The sequence below is a fragment of the Trichechus manatus genome, unplaced genomic scaffold (assembly GCF_000243295.1).
Source record: "Trichechus manatus latirostris isolate Lorelei unplaced genomic scaffold, TriManLat1.0 scaffold00026, whole genome shotgun sequence".
NCBI lineage: Eukaryota > Metazoa > Chordata > Mammalia > Sirenia > Trichechidae > Trichechus > Trichechus manatus.
The window spans coordinates 10,095,327-10,105,186 of NW_004443962.1; the positions used below are offsets into that span (position 1 = coordinate 10,095,327).

A 9,860-nucleotide genomic window follows, 5' to 3' on the forward strand; every position below is an offset into this window, starting at 1 on the left:
ACACAGTATAGAATAAAACATTATTGGAGATGCTATGGTAGGCAGGATTCTAAAGCTACCCTCCAAAGATTCCCATCCCCCAGTTATTCAGCCAACCACTAATCTAGGTGCTGTTTTGAAGGGACTCTGCAGATATAATTAAGGTTACTAATCAGTTGATCTTATGACAGATGATTATCTGGAATTATTAGGGAAAGCAAGAGTCAGAGAGATGCAACAGAAGGGGAAGTTGGAGAGATTTAACACATGAGAAGAACTCCATACACTACCGCTGTCTTTGAAGATGAAGGGGGCCATAAGCCAGGAAATGCGGGTGGCTTCTAAAAGTTGAAAACAACTCCCAGCCAACAGCCAGCAAGGAAACAGCTCCATGAACTGAATTCTCCTAATAACCAGAATGAGTCTAGAAGAAGACTCCCCCAAATTTCCATGTAAGAGCCCAGGCTGACTGACAACTTGATTTCGGTCTTGAGGAACCCAGAAGAAAGGAACCAGGTGAGTCTATTGGATTCTGACCTAAAGAATTGTGATATAATAAATTTGTGTTGTTTTAAGCTGCTAAATTGGTGATAATTTGTTATGAAAGCAATAGAAAACAAATACACATACAAATAAACAAGAAATGTGACCCAAAGGCAAACACAGACACACATACACACAAGCAGTCAATATAAATCAGCCCTAAGACAGCCTGAATGTTAGATTTAGCAGAGGTTTTAAAGCAGCTATGTTTACCTATGTTTTACTGAGTAGGCAAAGGCATTCTACTGTGTGGATCATAACACTGCGAAGAATGGGAATTTCAGAACACTTAATTGTGCTCACATGGAACCTGTACAAAGACCACCAGGCAGTCATTTAAACAGAACAAGGGGATACTGCATGGTTGAAAACCAGAAAAGGTTGCATCAGGGTTGTGGTTGTATCCTTTCACCATACTTGCTCAATCTGTATGTTGAGCAAATAATCCTAGAAGCTGGACTATATGAAGAAGAACACAGCATAGGACTGGAGGAAGACTCATTAACAACCTATGATATGCAGATGACACAACCTTGCTTGCTGAAAGTGAAGAGGACTTGAAGTGTTTACAGATGAAGATCAAAGACTACAGCCTTCAGTATGGGTTACACCTCACTAAAGAAAACAAAAATCCTCACAACTGGACTAATAAGCAACAGCATGATAAATGGAGAAAAGCTGTCCAGGATTTCATTTACTTGGGTCCTTGGTTCCACAATCAACGCCCATAGAAGCAGCAGTCAATAAATCAAACGACATATTGCACTGGGCAAATCTGCTGCAAAAGACCTCTTTAAAGTGTTAAAAAGCAAAGACGTAATTTTGAGGACTAAGGTGTGCCTGACCCAAAAGCCATGGTATTTTCAACCGCCTCATATGCATGCAAAAGCTGGACAATGAATAAGGAGGATTGAAGAAGAATTGATGTCTTTGAATTATGGTGCTTGTGAAGAATATGGAACATATTGACCACCAGAACAATGAACAAATTTGTCTTGGAAGAAGTACAGCCAGAATTCTCATTAGAAGTGAGGATGGCAAGACTTCATCTAGCATACTTTGGACGTGTTATCAGGAGGTACCAATTCCTGGAGAAGGACTTCATACTGGGTAAAGCAGAGGGTCGGCGAAAAAGAGGAAGATCCTCAACGAGATGGACTGACACAGGGGCTGCAACAATGGGCTCAAACAGCAATGATTGCGAGGTTGGCACAGGACCAGGCAGTGTTTTGTTTTGTTGTACATGGAGTCGCTATGAATCATAACTGACTCAATGGTACCTAACAACAACATTATAAATATGTTCAAAGAATTAAAGAAAAAGACAGTCTTAAGGAAAATGTCTCATATTTGATGCAAACCATCAACATACAAAACTAAGAAGCATAGTAAAAAAAAAAGAAGAAATCAAACTCATTGCCCTTGAGTTGATTCTAACTAATAGTGACCCTATAGAACAGGGTACAACTGCCCCATAGAGTTTCCAAGGGGCATCTGGTGGATTCAAACTGCGGAACTTTTGGTTAGCAGCTGTAGCACTTAACCACTATGTCACCAGGGTTTCCAAGAGGCATAGTAAACTCCAAGAAAAATAAATAAAAAAGAAAATCATGCATCTATATGCATCATAGTTGTACTGATGAAAATCAAGGTTTAAGAGAAAATCTTGAAAGCAACAGAAAAACATGCATACATAGGAACAACAACAAAAAATGGAAGAAACAGATGGAAAACAAATAGCAAAACAGTAGACTTAAACACAACCACATCAATAAGCATATTAAATGTAAAAGGCTTATATTTTAATTAAAAGGCAGAGATTGTCAGACTGTATAAAAAATAAGATAACTATATGCTGTGTGGAGCCCTGGAAGCAGAGTGGTTAAGAGTTTAGCTGCTAACTAAAAGTGTGTTAATTTCCAAACATACTACGGAGATTTTCTACATATCTTTTTGTTATTGCTTTCTTAATTGCACCGTGATTGGTACATATTCTTCAATTATTTGAAATTTAATGAGATTTCTTTTATGAGTTTTGTAATGTTCTATATGTGGCACAGTGGTTAAGAGCTTGGCTACTAACTAAAAGGTCAGCAGTTCGAATCCACCAGTTACTCCTTGGAAACCCTATGGGGCAGTTCTACTCTGCCCTATAGGGTTGCTATGAGTCGGAATCAACTTGATGGCAACAGGTTTATATGCTGTGTACGAGAGACACACTTTAGATATACAGACACAGATAAGTTGAAAGTAAAAGGATGAAAAGAGATAAACCATGGAAACAATGAATACTTAGGGCAAATAGAAAAATTAAACATTAAACCAGGTAATTTTCTAGTTTCTGCTAAGATGGTGATCTATTCAAGGGGTTAGCTCCTTTCTATAAAATCAACTTTGGATAAACTAAAGCTGTGAGAGAGAAATATAAATTCCAGGAACTTAGAAAAAAAAAGCATAAGAAACATCCGGGTAAACTAAAAGCTGTCTTGAACTTTAATGTGTGTACACGTGTGTGTGTGCCTTGGGGAGTATGGGAGCATCAGCCAGGCAGAAGAAAGAAGCTAAAGCTGGCAGTGAGACTATAGGTTGGGAAAATGATAAAAGTACAAGTATGGAAAAAGATAAACCCTGGATACCCTAACCAAAAGAAAGCTTAGGATACCAAAATAAAAGAAAGCCATATGACATAAGTATCACACAAAGTAGAAGTTAAAAAAAAAAAAAAACACTATAAGAGAAAAAGAGGGACCTCATTATGATAAATGCTTCAATATATCAGGAAGATAGAACAAATGTAAAATTTTATACACTTAATAATATAGCCTCAAGATAGACACAGAAAAATAGACAGATCTACAAAGGGAGACAAATCCACAGTAATTGTTCTATCATCTCACAAATAGAACCAGGAGACAAAACAAAAAAATCAACGAGGATTTAGAAGACTGAGAAACCTGATCAATAATGGAATCTAATGGATCCATACAGGATTCTATAACTCAATAACTGCAGAATACATTCTTTGTAAGTACATATAAAAACCAAAACCCAAACTCGCTGCCGTCGAGCCGATTCCGACTCATAGCAACCCTACAAGACAGAGTAGAACCACTCCATAGGGTTTCCAAGAAGCGGCTGGTGAATTCCAACTGCTGACCTTTTAGTTAGCAGCCAAGCTCTTAACCACTGTGCCACATATAGAACATTACAAAACTCATAAAAGAAATCTCATTAAATTTCAAAGAATTGAAGAATATGTACCAATCACAGAGCAATTAAGAAAGCAATAACAAAAAGATATGTAGAAAATCTCTGTAGTATATTTGGAAATTAACACACTTCTAAATAACATGGATTAAACAGAAAGCATGATGGAAATTATAAAACTTTTAACCAAATAATGATAAAATATATCAAAACTTGTGGGATATACTGAAAGCCATGCTTAGAGGGAAATTCACATTTTAAATGCATATATTAGGAAAAAAAGGCTGAAAATCAATTATCTTAAAAAAAAAACACAAAATAACTCAAAGAAAGTAGGAAAAAGGAAGTAATAAATGGCACAAATTAATTTAAAAAAATTTTAAAAATTCAGTAGAAAGGATCAACAAATCCAAGAGTCTGGTTCTTTGAGTAGACAAAATTAATAAGCCTCTGGTGAGAAACAAAGAGGAGAAAAAGTACAATTAATATTGGAAATGAAAAGTGGATGTTGCTACAGATCCTGCAGACATTAAAAAGGTAATAAGAGGGTGTTATGAACAACTTTATGTCAATAAATTTGAAAATTTAGCCAAATGGACAAATTCCTAGAAAAGTATAACCAAACTAAACTGGACTAAGAAAAAACAGAAAATCTGAGTATTCTTCAACTATTAAATCAATTAATCCTGTAATCAAAAATCTCCCCCAAAATGTACTCTAGGACTAGACGGCTTCACAATGAATTCTAAAACGACATTTAATGAAAAAATACCTTCAGGTTTTATATAAACTCTTCTAAAGAGTAGAAAAAGAGGAACTCTTTATGAAGCCAGTACAATCTTGATACCAAAACCTGTCCAGGGTATTATTAGGAAGGAAAATTACAGACTATCCCACTCAAATGTACAAATACAAAAATCCTAGAACAAAATATTAGTAAGCCAAATCCTGAAATATGTAAAAAGGAAAACACATTACAACTAACTTGGGTTTATTCCAAGAATACAAGATTGGTTTAACATTCAAAAATTAATAACTTTAATAGATTAAAAAAGAAAAAATATTATTATCTCAATAGACATAGAAAAAACAGTTTGAAAAATTCAACATTCATCATGAGTGTTTAGCCACCTAAAAATAGAAGGGAATTTTCTTAATTTGCAAACGTCATACTGAAGTTTCCCGTTTGAGACTTGAGCAAGACAGAGATTCTTGCCATCCATCACCACTTCTATCTAACATTGTGCTGGTCCCAGCAAGCAATGAGGAAGAAGAAATAAAAGAAAAATAGAAATGAAGACAAAAATAGTATTTGCAGATGTTGTGACTAAACAGAAAATCCAAAATAATATACAGGTAAATCATAAGAATTAGTTTGGTAAGGTTGCTGGATACAAAAATGTCCTTTCTATATACCAGCAACAGACTGAGAATGTAATTTTAGAAACTTATAAATCTTAAAACAAACAAACAAAAAAAACTAAGACTAAATCTTAAAAATGTACAGGAGTTTTACACGTACAACTAAGAAACACTGAGATAAATTTAAAAGGCCTAAATAGACCAAAATAAAAAAGCAAACAGAAACAACACAGAATACAGAACCCAGACACAGATCTCTGTAAATATGGACAACTGATTTATGGCAAAAGTAATTTATCCCTGCAGAGCAGAGGGAAAGGACAGCGTTTTCAGTCAATGCTACTGGATCAATGGGAAATCCATACAGTAAAAAAAGAAACACTTCTATGTCAAAAAATCAATTGCTAGCTGACTGTAAATCAATCCCTGGTCGATTTTTTTTTTTACAAAATACAAAACAATAAAGGTTTGAGAGGATAATCTATAAAAAATATCTTCATGACCTTGGGTTAAGAAAAGGTTCTTTAGGCAGGATACAAAACTACTAACCACACGGGGGAAAAAAAGCAGATAAATTTAACTGCATTAAAATTAAGAACTTGTGTTTCTCTAAAGACACACCATTAAGAGAGTTAAGAAGAAAGTCAGTGAATGGAAGCAGATATTTGCAACATATATAACCAATAAAGACTTTGCATACAGAATATATAAATAATCTCAGAACAATAAAGGGGAAAAAAGATAATACTGTAAGAAATGGGGCAAGAAACTTAAATAGGCAATAAACAAACAAAAAAAGGAAATCCTTATGGCCTTTAACCCCACGTGTCTGTCAATTTGTCATACTGTGGGGGCTTGTGTGTTGCTGTGATGCTGGAAACCATGCCACTGGTATCCAAACACCAGCAGTCACCCATGGCAGACAGGTTTCAGGTAAGCTTCCAGACTAAGACTAGGAAGAAGGACCAGACACTCTATTTCTGAAAAGAATTAGCCAGTGAAAACCTTATGAATAGTAGCAGAACACTGTCTGATATAGTGCTGGAAGATGAGCCCCTCAGGTTGGAAGACACTCAAAAGACGAAGAGCTGCCTCCTCAAAGCAGTTGTTGTTGTGTCATTGTTAAGCACCGTCAAGTCAGCTCCGACTCATAGCTACCCTATGCACCACAGAACGAAACATTGCCCGGTCCTGTGTCATGCTCACAATCACTGTTATGCTTGAGCCCATTGCTGCAGCCACTGTGTCAACCCATCTCGATGAGGGTCTTCCTCTTTTTCACTGACCCTGTACTTTACCAAGCATGATGTTCTTCTCCAGGGACTGATACTTCCTGACAACATGTCCAAACTATCTAAGACGTAGTCTCACCATCCTTCCTTCTAAGGAGCATTCTGGTTGTACTTCTTCCAAGACAGATTTGTTCGTTCTTTTGGCAGTCTATGGTATATTCAATATTCTTCACCAATACCACAATTCAAAGGTGTCAATTCTTCTTCAGTCTTCCTTATTCATTGTCAAGCTTTCGACTGCATATGATGCGATTGAAAATACCATGGCTTGGGTCAGGCGCACCTTAGTCTTCAAGGTGACATCTTTGCTTTTCAACACTTTAAAGAGGTCTTTTGCAGCAGATTTGTCCAATTCAATGTGTCTTTTGATTTCCTGACTGCTGCTTCCATGGGTGTTGACTGCGGATCCAAGTAAAATGAAATCCTTGACAACTTTACTCTTTTCTACCTTTATCATGATGTTGCTTATTGGTCCAATCAAGAGGATTTTTGTTTTATGTTGAGGTGTAATCCATACTGAAGGCTCTGATCTTTGATCTTCACCAGTAAATGCTTCAAGTCCTCTTCACTTTCAGCAAGCAAGGTTGTGGCATCTGCATATTGCAGGTTGTTAATGAGTCTTCCTCCAATTCTGATGCCCCCTTCTTTTTCATACAGTCCAGCTTCTCGGGTTATCTGCTCAACATACAGATTGAATAGGTATGGTGAAAGGATGCAACCCTGACACACACCTTTCCTGATTTTAAACCACGCAGTATCCCCTTGTTCTGTCCGAACAACTGCCTCTTGACCTGTGTACAGGTTCCTCATGAGCACAATTAAGTGTTCTGGAATTCCCACTCTTCGCAATGTTATCCATAATTTGTTATGATCCACACAATCAAATGCCTTTGGATAGTCAATAAAACACAGGTAAACATCTTTCTGGTATTCTCTGCTTTCAGCCAGGATCCATCTGACATCAGTAGTGATATCCCTCATTCCACGTCCCCTTCTGAATCTGGCTTGAATTTCTGGCAGTTCCTTGTCGATGTACTGCTGCAACCACTTTTGAATGATCTTCAGCAAAATTTTATTTGTGTGTGATAGTAATGATATTGTTTGATAATTTCTGCATTCTGTTGAATCTCCTTTCTTTGGAATGTGTACAAATACAGATCTCTTCCAGTCAGTTGGCCAGGTAGCTGTCTTCCAAATTTCTTGGCATAGACGGGTGAGCGCTTTCAGCGCAGCATCTGTTTGTTGAAAAATCTCAATTGGTATTCTGTCAATTCCTGGAGCTTTGTTTTTTGCCAATGCCTTCAGTGCAGCTTGGACCTCTTCATACCCTATGATCCACCAATTCCATTTCAAGGTACAGGCTCATAGGAATGCATGCACATATGTACCATACATGTAAGAAGAATTTTCATAACACCATTGTTGTAATAACTCCAAACTAGAAAGAACCCTAATGTCCGTCACCAGCAAAAAAGAAATAAATTATGATCTAGTCATACAATTGGATGTATTACAAAGATGAAAATGCATGGTTTTAAATCTCACAAAATAAGAGTCACTGAAAGAAGCCAGACACAAAAGAATGCAGTATACTGTCATTTATTTAAAGTTAAAAAATAGGCAAAACCAAGGTATAATGCTTAGGGGCACATAAAGAAATGCTTAGGGCCAGTTGGGAAGGAATGTTTTGTGACTTGGAAGTGACCCACAAAGGTGTTAGGATTGGCAGGGAAAGATTAATAGCATCAACAAACTATTAAAACAAATAGGAGATCCAACATTTCTTCACAATAACCAACTAGACAATGTAATAAAAATTAGATATCATTCACAATAGCAATTTAAAAACTGTAACATACCTAGGAATAATCCAGGAAGGCCCAAGACCTCTATGAAAAACAAAACAAAAAACAACAAAAATCCAACAATTTTAATCTAACAAAGGGCACAAAGGATCTAAAATAGATAGGGAGTCCATGCTGTCAATTCGCCTCATATTAATCAAAGGGCTAAGAATTGGTTAGTAAATGATGGTAGCTCATTTTATGGAGAAAAACAAACAAACATACAAACAAACCAACTAACCCTGCATCACTAGATAACATAACATACTAAGGTGAACTCTAGGTAGGTTAAAGACCTAAAAGATAAAACCAAAAAGTTATTAATTAAGGAATCCATGGATAAAATTAATAGGCAGGTGACAGAATGGGAGTAGATACCTGTAATTTCTAAAATCAACAATGGATTCCTATCTAGAATATGTAAATCATTTAGAAAAAGATACCAGCTACCATTAAGAAATGGGCAGAGCTATGAACAGGAGTTTACAGAAGATGAAACCTAAAAGGCTAACTACCACAATGGGACTTTCAAACTTACTAATCACAAGAAAATGCAAATTAAACAAAATATATATTCACTTATGCCAATCAGACTGGCAAAAACTAGAAAGATGGGTAATGCCAAGTTTGGTAGGCCTGTGGTGACATGGGTACTGCAGATAGAAGTATAGATAGCTGTGGGCATTTCTGAAAGCAATCTGGCAATACTTGGCAAATTAAGCTTAAAATATCTTGACCTAGCAATCCTGCTTTGGGGTCTATTTACCAAAGAAATTCTCAATCTATGGGGACATATATGAGGATGCTTACTGCAGGGATGCGTGTGGTGACAATGAATTGGAGGCAATCTGGGTGTCTGTCACAACAGAAATAGGTAGGTAAAACGTGATGGATTCATCCCATAGAGTACAAAGAACTGAGCGAACATAAAGCAATAGAGATGCATCTTAAAACACAGTCCTAACATTACAAAAATGTGCTATCCAGATATTATGTGCCTCCTAATGGAAGAAGAGGAGCCCTGGTGGTGCAGTGGTTAAGAGTTTGGCTGTTAACCAAAAGGCTGGCAGTCTGAATCCACCAGTCGCTCCTTGGAAACCCTATGGGGCAGCTCTACTCTGTCTTATAAGGTTATTATGAGTCAGAGATCAGAGTCGACTCAACGGCAACAGGTTTGTTTCTTTTTATTTTTTTGTAATGTGATGGATTCATACCATAGAGTACAAAGAACTAGGCGTACATACCTATTCAGTTTGTATGCTGGGCAAATAATCCGAGAAGCTGGACTGTATGAAGAAGAACGGGACATCAAGATTGGAGGAAGATTCATTAACAACCTGTGTTATGCAGATGACACAACCTTGCTTGCTGAAAGTGAAGAGGCCTTGAAGCACTTACTGGTGAAGATCAAAGACCTCAGTCTTCAGTATGGATTATACTTCAACATAAAGAAAACAAAAATCCTCACAACTGGATCAATAAGCAACATCATGATAAACAGAGAAAAGACTGAAGTTGTCAAAGATTTCATTTTACTTGGATGCACAATCAACACCCATGGAAGCAGCAGTCAAGAAATCAAAAGACACATTGCATTGGACAAATCTGCTGCAAAAGACCACTTTAAAGTGTT

The 9,860-nt window shown here is 36.7% G+C and overlaps 1 protein-coding gene across 1 annotated transcript in view; it reads right to left on the reverse strand.

The window, feature by feature from the left end:
- Positions 1–9,860, reverse strand: part of SLC49A4 (solute carrier family 49 member 4) — a 114,872-nt gene that overhangs the window by 45,159 nt on the left and 59,853 nt on the right. The window lies entirely within an intron of this gene.